This window comes from Amphiprion ocellaris, chromosome 13, assembly GCF_022539595.1.
Source record: "Amphiprion ocellaris isolate individual 3 ecotype Okinawa chromosome 13, ASM2253959v1, whole genome shotgun sequence".
NCBI classification, from domain to species: Eukaryota; Metazoa; Chordata; class Actinopteri; family Pomacentridae; genus Amphiprion; species Amphiprion ocellaris.
Window position 1 is genome coordinate 11357379 of NC_072778.1, and position 16447 is coordinate 11373825.

Here is a 16447-nt window from a genome sequence, read left to right on the forward strand (position 1 = left end):
TGAAATAGGTCTCTACTTAAAAAGCACCTTAACCCTTTTAGACTTGCTTGTACCTTTTTAAGGAATCAGTATAACGTGTCCTCGATGCCTACATGTGCTCTAACTAGGGCACAGCATGAGGCCTTTTAAGTCCTACCTCACCTGGATTATCAGGGGAGCCTCACCACACACCACAGCATGACATAAAACAAGAAAAGAAAATGTGAAGCAAGAATCTGGTTATTTGGATTTGAGACGGATGTTTGAATAAGAAGACGGAGGAGTTTGTAACCTGCAGGATAAAGAGATGAGGTTTGCCGTGTCCTGCCTGTGGTGCTGCTGCGTGCAGCGGCGGCTTTCATGCTAATTAAACTGCATGTAATTCTTGCGATAATAACGGGTGAAAGGTGGTTAAGGAATAAAACTGTTTTATCTCTCCTCGGGGTCTAGAAGAGGTCTTGGGGAAATATTAAGAATTGAAGATGTCTGTCCTTATAAAAACATCTGCTGGAAGAGATAAGAATAGATATTAAGTGTGGCAGAGTGTAGGAGACTGAAATTAGACGGAGAAAAAAACATTAGCGTGTTCATTTGGTGTAGCTGATGAAGTTTAATTTGGCAAAATTCCATTTTATCTGTGAAAACTGCATCTGGGGAGTAAAATCAAACCTTTCTTGTTCACAGCTGTCACATATTTACCACTCGTGAAATGGAATTATTTTACATTGTCATATGGTAGATTTTTAAATGATTTACTCAGTTCTAACAAAGCATAAACATCTACAGTTACATAAAACTACCAACTACCTAAACAAAAAAGAAAAAATAGAAATGATTTCTCTTCCTCAGCTGCTATAAAAACATCACTATTACTTGAATGACATAATGACATATAGAGTGCCACATTAAACATGAATTTCAACAATTAATCAGCAGATAGTCAACAACAATGTGTCACTAATATAATTTACAATTATTGCGCTTCATTAAATGCTTGTGTTATTGTCCGTATTGCTAACAAAATCCCACAACCTTGCAGGCAAGTAGTTTGTACAGAACTGTATTCTGACTTCAATAAATAAATATTGCATTTGTTGAAAAGGGCTTTCAGCTATGGATCAATATACATTTGGAGCACTCATGAGTAACAGTGGCAGGACAGTACAACTGGTTTTAAAGTAGCCACAGTGGTGGTGTTTCTTGTAATGATGTTACCCAGTGCAACAAGGTGCCACACTGATGTGTTTTAATAATTTCTGGACAACAAAGGAGGTCGATAGCAGAGAGGACAAACATATAAAAGGCTCAGGCTGCACAAGACTGCATGAAAAGGTTAGCAATACATTGCTGGATTACAACAACAAAAAACTCCCACATTATTGTTGTAGGTTTTTCTTGTGCACTTTGGTGCAACACCAACCAAGAAAATATGGCGCTTATTTTCACTTTGACTGCTGAAGTTGTATCTTCAACCCTGGACCCCTGAAAATGTTTCTCCACCCAACTATACACAGTATATATTTAGATTAAGGATGTTTTTAACAACTAATTTCCTTGTTGATTAAATTAAACTCTTAAGTTAGAGTCAACAACGAGTAAGATAACACTGGTTGTGCTTCAATCTGGATGATGAGACTTGTATCTCCCATAATTCCAAATGATATTTGTTTTTGCAGAGTGTGGCTAACAATAGCAGAGTTAACACTGCTTCCTTGCAACTTTACATGCACCTGCCTGTGCTAAATGTGTGTATGCATTAATCCGGTTGAGTGGTCATGTGCCAGTTCATTCTGACAACACAGCAAACAAGCTGACAAGCAACTTTATTTTCATTTTCTAGATTAAAATACTGAAAAAAAACATTTGTACACAGAGGGTGCTGCTGTCTGCTGGGCTAACATTGCACAGCAGTTAACCAACACTGTACATTAACAAAATATTAATAAATACTGGTATTTCAAGTACCGACTAGTGAGGGCAGAAACAATTAATTACTTAATCGACTAATCTTGCACATCCCTAATTTACCAACAGCCAGGAACTACACTTTAAGTTGCCTTGAATGTAACTGAAAATTATAAATCTGTACACAGTCCCCAGCACAAACATAATGCATGTACGCCACTGAATTCACTTTGTTGTTTATGGTTTGAAGATCCAGACATGTCCAATTCTAATGTCTCTCATCTACCAACAAAAATTACTGCTAAAGACCGTGCAAAACAATTCCCTGATGTTCTTCACGAAAGCGGAGGTAAACTGTTTTGCACTCGTGCAATATTGTGGTGGAATACAAATAAAAATCATCGATTGGCAAACACTTTTGTACCATGAAACATGAGGAGAGTGGCTGAAACGAGCGGACCACAGACCAGACAAATCAACGATGGAAGCTGCTGCATCCAGATCTGTTGCAAGCGCTGAAAGAATGAAGGTAAGTAGGAGTAACTACTCCATCAAGGAACGCGGCGGAGTAATGAAAGAATTAGGGTTGTTAGTGTTAAAGAATTAGTTTCCGAAAAAATATTGTCAATTAAAACGTTGAAACATGTTCTAAAAGTTGAAAAAATGCAACGTTTTAGCAATTGTCACTGTCTCCCACAATTTCATTGCAAGAAATACGCTTAAAACCCCGCAACTCATATTGCAATTTTTTAGAAAAGCTGCCCCAAATTCAGGCATTTCAGGCCGCAACAATCTCGAAAAACGTCCGCGAAATCCTGGAGGGACTGCAACATTTAGCGCTATGTAGTGTTTACAGGTGATAGCATTCTGCTAATGTGAATGTGGACAACATCAAATTAAGACTGGAAAGTTTTTTGCTAATATTTTTTAACTATCCTCCAGTGCACCATCAGGCCAGGAAAACTGTTCAAATCTTTCTCTAAAAGTATGTCTGTTATTATTACTGCCACAGCCAACAGCAATATGTAATCGTATATTACATGTACAAGGCAGGTGAAAATCTATTACAATCATTTTACTATAAATTTTTTCCTATCAGTTTGAATTAAGCTCTAGTCATCTGTTAGCATTAGGAACTGGACAACAATCAGGAGCCACATCTGCGCTGTGACTTGTGAAACCCCACATGGGAGTGTGATTTGTTACACATGACCGGAACAGTTCAATCTGTATCATCTGTGACACAGACGGTGTTTTGGCATTCAGGGCGTGTTGGCTCAGTTTAGGGAGGAGACGCTCACCACCTGTAAGTGACCCAGTGGAAATAATGACCACAGCCTTGTTTCTGATTTGCAGTAGTTACCATCCTGCTTTAAACTCAGGGACCAAACGCTGTGTGTGGATGTATTTTTAATAAAGAAGATAATGGCCTCAGACAATTTATGTCTGCTTCTGTCTTCCTGTGACTGTATTTGCTGTATTTTGGCCTTGCACTTTGACTTCCCACCACTGGTCCGACTTACTGTGTACCGCACAATAACATGGCCCTTCAAAGGAAGAAGTGTTTTTACTGTTTTGGATGCAAGAATTGCAAGTCTGTAATATAAAACGTATGAGACAACAGTCGTTTCGGTGGATGCCAGATCATGTGTACAGACTCAAAAAGGAGCACAACAGTTGGGAATAGAGATAATTCAAGGCAGCAACAAATCGATGTGGATTTCGGTGGATTTTAAAAATTGAAACGTGGAGGACATTATTGTAGCCTGTTAGCTACGTTGCACCACACACTGTTTTATAAAATGGTTGGCAGACAGTTAATAGTTTAGAGAAGCTCAGGGAGGTATTTTATCTGACTAGTACGTTACCAGTTAGACAGCATGTTAGCTGCTACAAGAGGCTACCAACCACCCTGCCAGTATGGCAAACTTCACCAAGCCTTCAACATCTGTTTCACGACACATGATTTTTGCTGTGCCATTTTCTAAAGGAAACCAGGATTTAACTCCACTTCAACTTTATTCCTGAGCAGTTTTTTGTAGCGTGACAAGGAGCCTCGCTGCCATTGGCAATATTAGGGTTTGTGGCACGTGTCAAACTAACATCCATACGAATGACAGGACCCAGGGTGAGATGATCCATGTTATTCACTTCACCTGTCTGTGGTTTTAATGATGTGGCTCATCGGTGTAGGTAATTGCACTAATTATGAAGATTACAACGAAAAGTACAGAGAAAAACTTGTTTTGCTGTGTGCGTGTTAATGAACTATCAGTGGCAAGCGAAACTGAACTATTTATATGTATTTTCAGGAGAATTTCACACGTCGAGACATGCAAGCTGTGAGGGCAAAAGTTGGAGACGAGCTACAATGCTGAGAAGTCTCACATTTCAGCTGGGATTGTCACAAGTTCAGGTGTTAGGGCCTGTATCTAGAGTAAAGTCGTCACCTCTCATTTGTGAGATAAAATTGTAAAATATCCGGCTGTTGAACAGATGAAGTTCTGAGCAGGTGATGAACTGAACTCTTCTTATTCAGTCAATAAGACGATATATGAGAAACAGGAACAGATGCTACCTGTTCACTTTTTTAAAAAAACAATTTAAAATCCTCTTATTGATAATGGCTGCATGGGACGCTGCCAACTTCATGTGTCTGCATACTGATTTGGTGAGCATAACTCTAGTTGGAGCTGCTATTTACTTTGTTGGATTCTCGTCGGTGTGTTCGTGACTTTGCAAAGCCACATATTGTGAAAGGGATGCTGGGTATAAAAAATAAACACCAACTTTCTTCATATGCTTGGAAATATTAGGCAGATTCCTCATGAACCTAAATTCACTGCTGCCACTGAAATAAATAGAAACTACAATTTTTCTAATTAAGTTTCAGCTCTTCCTCTTGACATCTAAAAGGGTCTGCTTTACTGACAAGGACTTCACCTCATCTGATTCCAATCCAACTCTGCAACCTGCTGCACTAGTTAGTGTCAGAACTATAAAACTGGTAGAAGCCCCAGCCAGTGAACTGTAGTTATTGATTGTTCTGAGACCACTGCAGGCCTGAGGTAGGTAATTGCATGATAGCCTCCTGTGCCTGCAGGGACAGACAGAGGCCAGGAGAGAAATGGTAACATTGTGTGCTTAATGAACACCAGCAGGATGCCTCACAACTTTGATAACACAGAGTGGTGCAGTGGTGGACCTGCCTGCTTTGATAAGGGATTTAAAGAGTCTATCCTGAATGTTTATTGGACCAAGCAGAGTAAGACATGGGTTTATCTTTCAGTATGCAGTCAGACTTCAAACTTGGGGCATCGCCCTGTGGAACAGAAGTTAGATTTGATTTGTGATCAGCTGAGGATTTCGTTGCTTCAGGCTGGCAGTATACTCCAAGGATAATTGAATTTGGCACCCTTTCGAAAGTTGTCAAACTACTGTCATATAACTGCGCTGTAAGCATTTGAGAGTATAGTCAGTGTCTCGAGCCTGGTTCATTTAGCATTCATCTCCATGCCAAAATACAGGAGCCTGAGGCACAGGGGGAGATGCAGTTAGAAAACAGGCAGCCCAACACATGTACAACACAACCTGTGACATGACAGCCACCACACACAGGACATGACGCACATAACTGGCTGTAAATGACAAACAGTCAACAAGCTGGTCACAAACCCACCATTTGCTCATGCAAACACTGACAGCCTTTAAAGTTATGCCAGTTTAAATGCTAATTAATCCAACTGACAGTCTGCCAGAAACAGCAGTGCTTTGAGTTTCAGCAGCTAAATGAGCAAACTGTTCAGTGCAAATGAATTAATGGCCCTTTGTTTTATACTTTAAAATGTTAATGACATCTCGTAAAAGACAGAAACTTGGAAGTTCTTATTTGAGCTCTTTCTGCAAAAGAAACGCTTTCAGCACAGTTTAACATTTCCCCCACAACCTGCAGATGAGCCGTATCCGCTGGGTAATTTTTCTTTCATGTAATCTGCTTTGAAGGAGAAAAGAGGCGAGGCAAGGCAAACTGCCACCTCTGCATTGTCTCTGTAGATATGAGGGGTCTCTTGGCCTTTGTCTTGTGAAAATGCTGAGCGAGTTAATGGGAAGTGTCTTCCCGGAGGCCGAAGGTGGCCTGTCCTGTCTCAAGGACTGGTCACAGTAAGAGCTTGTCATTTATCTAGACCTCGAATTATGCTTTAGTCTGGTGATTACTACCATCATTCAGCACAAGCAAAATGATTAACTCTCTAAAAACAATACATATAGATGAGATGCATTTTGATGCTATAACAAAGTCTGCATAATGGCTGCTTCTTGCATGTCTTTTTACCCTAAGCTGTTCACTTGATGTCCACAATGAACAAAAACAGCATTGCTGCAGACATCTCAGTATGATTCTAGTTTACCACAGGGTATTATTACAGCAACATTAAGGTTGCTGTGTGACTAACACAGCTTCATTAATTGTTCTGCTTTGGAATAACGGTTTTGTTTTTATCTCTCTTATTTGTAGGTTTCGTATACTGTGCTTTCACATGTAAAGTAGGGCCTAAAAATATGGGGAAAAAAATGTGTAAATGCAAATTTTCTGACAGGTATTTAGGTTGCAATTTGATCTGAGATATACATATTTCTATTTCTTTAAAGTGAAGCTTTAGTTCAATATTCACTGTGTGATGGAGCGTTGCCACACGAGATATCATCAAAAGAGTGACTGTGACACAAAAAGGGCGCCATGAATGTGTAAAACAGTTGACACATGTCAAACCATGGGTCAGACAGAGTGCATAATAAATACATATACGCAGTTATTTGATTGTTAAACATTAATATAGTGACTGTTTTCCAGTATATTAACTGCAGAAATGTTTTGATAAGGGTAAACATTGCTGCAATGAATCAGTCAAGTGATTTTGAGATTAATTATTTTCATCCTCAAAAACTGACCTGAAATGATGCATCTGCTATCTTCTAAAGACTCTGAAAGGCTGCACGTCATACTGGTTTTAGCACATTCCATCCCAGTCTCCTAAAAATATGTTGGATTCCTGAATGGTGTTATAAACCAGTGGATTGTGGGTGGACAAAGCACAAACCACGCAATTCATGCAGCGTTATGTGTTCCTGCATAATTTCATTGTATGCTTTCATCTGAGCTGGAAATCCTCAGCACATTGTGTATCCTTTTCCCAGCATCAAACGTTTGGTCCATCTTGACCAAAGTCACTCCAAGTGCATCCTCTCGTCAGCTGTGCAAAAACTCAGCAATTTTAGCAACTTTGCACGCCGCGTTAACTCGCACTACTCATTTTAATCGCCCGTCTGCATGGCCTGAAGCTGCAGCTTTCACGCTCACACTGTTTTACATCAAGTCAATTTTATTCACATAGCCCACCGTCACAAATTTGGCTCAAAGGGCTTCATGTCACAGCCACAATATCTACAATACTACTGCAGTAATAACAAAACAAGCTCACTGCAGTTTATTACACATAGCAGCCAAGAAATTAAGCCAAACCCAAAATTTAGACAGCCAAGTTCATGGCTAAAATCAAGCTTTATGGAAGTTGCACAGCATCTAACCAGCATAAAGGGCATGAAAGTAAAAGTGCAACAACTGGGCAGGTCTCCAATTGAGATTGTTCTGTTCACAGCTAGTCAGCATCTCAAAACAGTCTTTATGGCTGTTAAGAAACAAAATCAGATAGTCAATCACTCACGGCTTAGTGAACACAGAGGACATCTGTACTAACAGAGTAAAGGCAACGAGGAAAAAGTGACCTCTGAACTGAAAAATACTTGTTAACAATCGTAATCACTATAATACCATAAAGCTCCGACCGCAGTTACGAAGGCAGTCCTGAACTCTTGTTTGTGCTCCACAATATCAATTTATCTCTGACCCCGACAGTGCACACGCTCTGATGTCAGCAGGCGAGACAGATGGACTCTGTGAGTGGGGGTTGTTTGACTGAAGCAAACTAACCTGCGATTTGGGATTTGATGGTTGAAAGGATTGTTGGCTTGAATCAGTCAGGAGAGAAGTTAACAGAGGCATGACTGCAGGAGTAATAGACTGGAAAAAGAGTAGCAGTACTGAACCCCTGTGTCCAACAGAAACTCCCCACAATGAGCTGACAATTCTCAGCCTCGATTAAAAAATAGAAGTGAAGTGAGATCCACTGTTTTATATACACAACATCACAAATCATTTCACCTTCACAGGATGCAACTCTCCCTGTCCTTAGACTACTGGAACTGAAAAACTAGTGCTCCTCTAAAGCAATTTTCCCGCACAAAAATCACATCTTTGTTTTTGTTTTCCCAATAATCCCTATACAGCTTGTTACAGATTATTAATCCCTGGTTTTAAATGGAATTTCAGGATCTAATCTGATATACAAGCATTCATAAAGCTCTTTTTTTCCAAAAATTTTTCAGAGGAAGAGGAGACCAACGGTGACTAGACCTTTGTCCTTCAGACATTTATTTAAGAATGGTTTTGTCTGTGTAATCCTTCCCTCATTTGAAACAATGCAATTAGCAAATCACAAAGGCTGCAACTGAGGACAAACAGATCATGACGAGTAAAAAAAGAGATTAATGCTGTTTATTTGTGATTAATTCTGGCAGATTAAAACTTTCACGGGTGTTTAAGCCAGATGATGAACATATACTATGTAGTTCTGGTATGCAGATTGTGGTTCGAATTACATTAATTAATAGTCACACCTTGTACATTCTGCATCATGTCTGATCCCGCGTTTAAACTGTTGTTTTACCATTTCATGCCGTCCTAATTGTGCAACATTTATGTTTATGATGTTGTCCTATGTGGTAACGCTCCATCACGTTTTAAATCCATTACATGGTGAATATTAAACAGAAGCTTGACATTTTAACAAAAATAATTTGTCCGAAAATTTTCAGTTAGATTCCTGAAATTTCTCAAATCACTTAAACTCTTGTATTTATATATAAACTATCCATGAATCACATATTTTTGTTTGTTTGTTTACAGATTATGTTCTGCTACAGGCAGCTGGTTTCAGTTGAACATTCTGTTGCTATAGCAACAAGTTCCACCAATATGGCTACAAGGCAGTTTAACTGACTGATCAACATGTTTGTTTGTTGTATGCATCAAACATTATTTAGCATCTTAAGTATACTAGTTGTTCTGTAGATATTACCTTTAATGTTTTTTTTTCTGACTGCTCAGTTAATTTGAGATGCTAAATTATTTCTAATAAGGTCAACTCACCAACAAGCCAAAGCTAGTGTGCATCTAAAACAATATTCCAGGTGAGTGTTAGTTATTGGACTAACTGTCATGATTAGGCTGCTTGTAGGCAGAAATATTTACAGGAAAAGGCCCATAAACAGTCCTTTCAGCCTCTCTGTTTCCACAGTTTCGACTCCAAGTGCGTCAAAAAGATAACAAACAGTAGTTACTGGACAAAACTCCAGTTTTATGAGCATGTAGGAAACAGAACAAAAGAGGTTTGTAATGTTAGTCTATATGGGGAATTGTGCATTGTTGATGGCGATGTTCGAGAGAAAAAGACTGCGACTCGAGAAAGACATTGAGGGGGTAAAAAAATAACAGACGCTAATTAAATTCTCGAAGTTTAACCAATCAGTGTTAAGCCATGCGCAGCAGTTTTTACATTTTTCGGACATTTTGTCCCCGAAAAACAGCCCTCAAACAGGTTCTACTTTGCGGTCAGAACATTCACAAAGGTTCGGAACACACAAAGAGAGTTTATGACTTTCTGCAAGACAAAACAGTCTGTAGTTACTTTTTCAACTGTGTATGATTACTAGATGAATTTCTGTGTGGTTCTTTCTATAGAAATGCAAAGTTTTAGTATTTAGTTAGTGGTGTCATATTGTTCCTTATGGCATGAGAGCTAATTAAAAAATTTGACAGTTTTGTCAATCAAGGTCATCCTTACTTATTGTTAGGAATGAATATTTACATAGAAGGTTAGACTATCTTTATTATGGTCCATGTAAGGTTATATTATTGCTGATTGTATTATCTTTTTCTGATTTGTTATCACTGTCATCACGTTTGTTGAGTTTTATCTAATACGGCTTCAGAAATGCATCCACTGAAAATGTCAAAGATCAACTAAGATTTATCCAATGCAGAGTGCCCACAAAAATCCACTATGGTACGAAAAACTTGTATTGTACTCTATCAATCCCACAGTGTAGTCCCACATTTCACAGAAGTCAAAAATGACTGCGCAACTCAACAGCTGACCAAAGTGAAACAAAATAATGATGATGATCAGTGTCCATGATCTCAATTTACTGCTCACCGTTGACTGAAATTACCAACACATGCATAGGGAGCAGGGACTCCTGGAACAAGTGTGTTTAGCTTGCAAAATACCTGTGCACCTATGCAAGCTTATCTTCACAGAATTCCACTTTCAAATACATAGAAATAGCATAACAGTCCCACCCCTACAGAGAAAAACACCAATAAATCGAGGCTGCAAACATCCTCGCTAGCTGTTATAATGATCCAACACATGCATCAAGTCTAGTGTCTTTCACTCTCAAGTGCAGGAAAATCAGAGAGAATCGGCTGTCGCTGCTGAAATTGTCTGTGATATTTAGGATCAAGTTGTAAACATAATGTTGCTGTCCAAAACTGCACTGGTTAGTATTTTTTGTAATCTGCCTCCTTGTTTCATACCTTCAGAATCTGAATTCCTTATAGCTCGACAGTGATGACTAGTCTCCAAATACCTCAGGTTATCCTGAAAGAGAAAAACAGAAGCTAAAATGACTTACAGAGGAGATAAATAGAAGAGTTGTGTATATAGTAGCCTGTTCATTATTTTTCCATGAGAAAGGACAACACTTTATTTTTGATAACATTTGTGAATTTTTTGCATGTTTATTTGTGAACTGACGTGCATCATCTCCTAAAGATTGGAGTGCTGATGATAAAAATGCCAGTAAGCTGCATTATAGAAGCTTAGATTTAACCTTTAAAACAGAGTTTAAGTTCAAGCAGAAATGTCTTGTTCAGTATATTTGAAAATGTTCTGAGGCAGTGAGCTAATATCCCTCGAAAAAGCAAATGAGGCAGAGTAACAACCATGTTAAGATGATCTCGATGTGAGATCCAGCCTGCAGTCAGAAGAGACTATTATGTGCGGTTAAATGGTTTTGATAGATTCCCTCTCGCTCTCCACCTCTCATTTCAGAGAATTCAGCAGGTGCCGTGCACACATGCATGAACACAAGTGCTCTCACAAAAGCACCCTGAACCATTAACACACACACACGCACGCACGCACGCACGCACGCACGCACGCACGCACGCACACACACACACCTGCGAGTCTCAGCTCTGTGCAGGAATGTACAGCATGTTATTACTCCAAATATGGAGAAAGTGAATCAAAACTACATGATTACATCAAATAGGATGAGTGTGAGTCATTTAGGGACACCCATCACCGTCAAAAAAAAAACCACGCTTTCGTGAAAATGAGGCTCTGAGGTATTAAATGAAGTACATCTCCAAACGCAGTGTTTTTCTTTGCCTTTTAAGATAACTTAAAAGTAAATTTGTCACTAATCTAGCTGTCCTGAAAGTTTCAGGTCATAAGTTCATCATTTTTGTATATAGGCACCAACCCTCATGATGAGATACTGGATATAATTGTCTCAGTGGCGATGCATCCTTTTTCATAATGTGCTCCGTCCTTGACACCTGATCTATGATAGTCTCTGACGGGAAGGACATAATAAATCACGCTCAACATTTCCCAAAGACACATGAAGTTGGGGGCCTCTGAGGCTGACAACACATAGTCCCTCTGGCCCACGTTTCAGTGCAAAGATGTCCACCCCTTAGGAGGTTTATGAACAAGACTTCCAAACCTTTTCTGTTATGAACCAGTTTGTTGAAACTCAATGATCCCAATATTTGTAAGAATATTGCTGCCACTATAGTTCTTCATAAAAACCTCCAAGTTTGTCTAATTTACATTTCCCCACACTGAGTGATGACTTTTAGTCAAAAATGCAAGTTGGATCAGTATGAACTCCTTCATGGACGTCCATTTTAGTCAGAGGTTTCCTCGTTATGCAGTTAACTTCCTGCAGTCAAAGTTAATTATCGCCAGAAGGGCCAAACATCTGAGCAGCGTGCACAGCCAGCGTTTGTTCTGCCCCTTCATCTCTGTCCAAACAGACCACTGTGCCTCATCTCCTCACTGTACAGTTTGAGGTGACCAAGCAGGAAGCACACACTTCAGTTTGCTATTACTTCTAAGTAATACCAAACTGATTTTTGGTAGCTGTGCCTTTTCAGACAGTTAATGTTTGTGTTATAATTATTTTCCCAAAACAAACACATCCTGATTAGTTTACGTTCCTTTTATCTGCATTTTATGTCCCAATGTGTTTTCTGCTGCAAGATCTGCTGATCACAGTACTTTTTTAGTAAATTAAGTCCTCTTCAATGATCTTCTCGTAATAGAAACAAAGAAAGAAGAACAGGAGATGGTGATTATGCACTCTTAAAGTGAGTATTAGAGAAAAGGTTAGACACAATGTGGTAGCATAAAAGTGCTGGCTTTAAACCTAAATTTAAACTTCCTTTTATTTTATTTTATCAAATCCCCCATTTTTATGAGCAGTAAGTTTATTAAACATGACCTCAGGACATAGTCTGTTTCATTCCAATCGAATTATCTGCAATTAAAACACAAATTAGGTCCAAGCAGGAGGGCATATAAAGTGTTGTGCTCTGAGATTTCTGACAGTATTTATCAATCTACTGTCTTCTGCAGACTGAACACTGTCTGTACCAACAGATGTGACGAACCCTGGAGGCGAAACTCCATCCTGACTGACTTACAGCACCTGTTCTATCGGAGATGGACATTATTTGTCTGGAGAGAAGGTTTATGCTGTGCCAACAAACACCTTCTTCTCCCACTCATTCATGCAATCATGGCTCCCAAACATTATGGTCACAGTAACTCAAGGAGGAATGAATCTTTTTCCCACCAGCTAGTTTATGCATGAGTTCATTCAATTTCTTATTTATTTAAGCTGCCATCTGGTAAATCATCATTTCATCGCTACTATTTGGCCACTGTACCAATCATGACCTTCATCTCAGAATCCCCACTGAATTCTGTGTGCACCTGTAGTCCATACATATAGTATGGCCTGCTGTGAATGGATGGTACAAAGGGAGGAGTACTCCTCACCTCATTACATGATCTATTTAAAAACCAGAGAGCAGATGCTCGGGCAGGCTGATTAAATGATGGCTGATATCCTCAGCCAATTTGCTCCTCTCCCATGAGAAGGCACCGGTGCCACCGAGTGTTGCAGCAAAGCAGTCCTCGTCTTAAATCCTTTCTGGTTTGCTCTCCACGTGTCTGGGGCAGTTTTAGCAGCTACACTGGGGATTGGTGGGTCAAGCTGTGTGGACCCATCTGTCTGTCAAATGTGATACCTCAGACATGGAGCATCGACCTACATCTTTTCAGGAGCAATTTCAGATCAATAGCATGAAAGAGATATAACATTTCTGATAAAAACTATTTTTCACACTCACAGTTGAATGTCTGGTTATCACTTGTTTGGAAGTGCTGTCGTATTATAGTTTGTACATTCTGACCAACTCCAAGGACACCATCTTACTGTATGTCATTCAGCTGGTTGGTAAGGGATTTTGGTTGAAACTAAGGATGTTAATGGTTAATTGTAAATCAATGAGTTGCCATTAATAATTCAACTGATTAAAATATATATTAACCAAACAGGCAGAAGACAAACAAGCTTATTACTGTTGAACACTATATTGACTCAAGGAGGTGGTCAATCAGACCACCAGCAGTTTCATATTAGCAAGCAGAGAGCATTGTGGGAGTTTATCTAGTAAAGTGCCACCATGAGAAAGTCTCCTGTGACACTTTATGCCTACCTGTCAGAGCCTTTGCCTTGTTTGCGAGCCAAAGTGCATTATGATAGTCTCACAATGGACTAGTAGGTGACTGTTTAAGCCATTAGAGCAGATTATGACCATTCTGGCAAATGTTAATATGCTAACAGGCTAAGCTGAAAGAGCAACATGGCAAACCTTATTGTGCATTTAACTAAAAATGAAACAATTTTTAGGGAAAACTGTATGCAAGTACACAAAGCGATGCAAATAGAAAATTGAGGAAACAAAAGCAAAATTCATCCCCATCCTGAATTGTTATTATTTTCCTTTGTAGGCTTGTCAGAATGATTACATAATTGCATCACAATTATTTGAGGTAATTGTGATCATTTTGCTTAATTGCTGGAATCGATCATATCCTATTCATCAGTCTAAAAAAACAGGTGAATGAAACCAACAGAAATCAAATATTCCAGTCAATATTTCCGCATTGTTTTCCACCAGTTGCACCTCATTGTTCTGCTATGGTTTACTGGCATCAATCAATTGTTTCAAGATACTTAATCACTAATATTCAACCGACTGCATTTCACTGAGCCCCTATTGACATCAACATCATGGATGTAGTTGCACAGCCAAACACTACAGCACTACTGTGAGCACATTTTGGTTTTTGAAAATGGAAAGGAGAGACCAGTAACTATATATATTAAGGCATGCATACTGCTAATCTACAATTAATAGAGCTCAACTGGTGGAGTGGGTGACCTAAAAACAGGGGCTACAGTCCCAGATGCAGTGGTCATGTGTTCGAATCCACCCCATGACCCTTTGCTGCAGGTCCCCTCCCCATTCTTCTCCCCACTTCCCTGTCTCTCTCCACTGTCCTATATAATAAAGCCTAAAATGCCAAAAAAAAAACCAAAAAACTAACAGAGCCATGAAATGAATTTTTATGACAGCCTTTTCTTCATTAACATAAGAAAGAACTAGAGTTCTAGTTTAGTTATGAATTCTCCAAGGACAGAAGAGCAGGAAGAACAACTTAGTTACCAATCAAACTGAAAATCGAAGCTAACAGACAGGTTGGGGCAAGCAATCAGGTATCAGAAAACAGGAAAAACTAGGAATCAGATGAAAAGAACAGTAACAGGAAGCAATGTGACAGAGCCGTGTGACTGTCAGTCTGGCAACGATCAACTAGGGCTGCAAGAACTGTCGCTAGCTAGCATACAGCTAACATTTTCACAGTTAGTGCATCGGCTGTTTGAGGTGAATGATCACAGGGTGCACTAAGAAAATCAGTGCTATGCTGAACACAACTTTATACTTTATATACAGCAATCATGTTAACATGCTGAAGTTAGCCCTTAGTTCAAAGCCCAGCCGTCCTCACTGAGCCCCTGTCATGTCTACTGCATCTCTGCAATGACAAAATATTAACCTGAAATGAACCCCCCCCAAAAAAACATAAGCTAACTTGTGACAAATCATTTCTCTTTTGAGAGGGACACAGTTTGTTACTACTGTATAGATTTGTTCTTCAGCATTATATTATACACATAATTCCAAAATTCAGTCTGACATATTTCCTTTAATTGCTTACAATAACTGGACGCTGGTTGTGGCGGCACAACGAAAATTTGTGAGATTTAAGAGAATAAGGAATGTTTCAAAAATGCATATCTGTAACTTCACTGTTTAGGCAAATAGGGGCGCAACGGATCACAAAAATCACTGTGTGGATAAAATCGTGGTTTTTGAGTCTCAAATCAGTTGTTTTGACACTGCCATGACGGTCAAGTGAAGTGTTAACTACGTTTAACACTTCACTTCAATGTAGACACACAAATGTATGGTATTGTGTCACTGCAACTTATCAACAGTGCTGTTTGTCTGTAAAGCAGGATTGCGCTGATTCAGACCCATCCATCCATTATCTATACACCGCTTATTCCTCACTAGGGTCGCGGGGGGGGCTGGAGCCTATCCCAGCTGACTCGGGCGAAGGCAGGGGACACCCTAGACAGGTCGCCAGTCTGTCGCAGGGCTACATATATAGACAAACAATCACTCACACATTCACACCTACGGGCAATTTAGAGTAATCAATTAACCTCAGCATATTTTTGGACTGTGGGAGGAAGCCGGAGTACCCGGAGAGAACCCACGCATGCACAGGGAGAACATGCAAACTCCATGCAGAAAGATCCCGGGAAAGCCGGGACGCGAACCAGGGATCTTCTTGCTGCAAGGCGAAAGTGCTAACCACTACGCCACTGTGCAGCCCCCCTGATTCAGACCACTTTTTAAAAAATTGCAAGACAGAGCATTGACGGAGGACGTTGCATTCTAAGCGCACATCTAGTTAGTTTAAAATGTCACAGCAGTGAATCGTTATTTAACGCTATAAACTTTGGAAGTAGTCGTGGTTCGGTTTGAGCTGCCACTGGATGTGTGTAGTCTTTGGAAAGCAGTGATATTCTGAGTGAAAACTAAGAAAAAATTGAATCACTGTCAGAAAACTATTAAACATTTTATTCTGAGGAAATAGACTCACTTGAGAAAACTGAAAATCAGAGGTTTTAACATGAATATAAACGATGAGACATTAATAATACAGCT

The 16447-nt window shown here is 39.5% G+C and overlaps 1 long non-coding RNA gene across 2 annotated transcripts in view; it reads right to left on the reverse strand.

Annotated features, from left to right (window-relative positions):
* Window positions 1-16447, reverse strand: part of LOC111588478 (uncharacterized) — a 242339-nt gene that overhangs the window by 173720 nt on the left and 52172 nt on the right. Inside the window, exon 2 of one of the 2 annotated variants that reach the window (XR_002748183.3) lies at window positions 10601-10664. The exons of the other annotated variant lie outside the window; for it this stretch is intronic. This is a non-coding gene — a long non-coding RNA (uncharacterized LOC111588478). The remainder of the gene's footprint in view (window positions 1-10600; window positions 10665-16447) is intronic. 2 annotated transcript variants of the gene reach the window in all.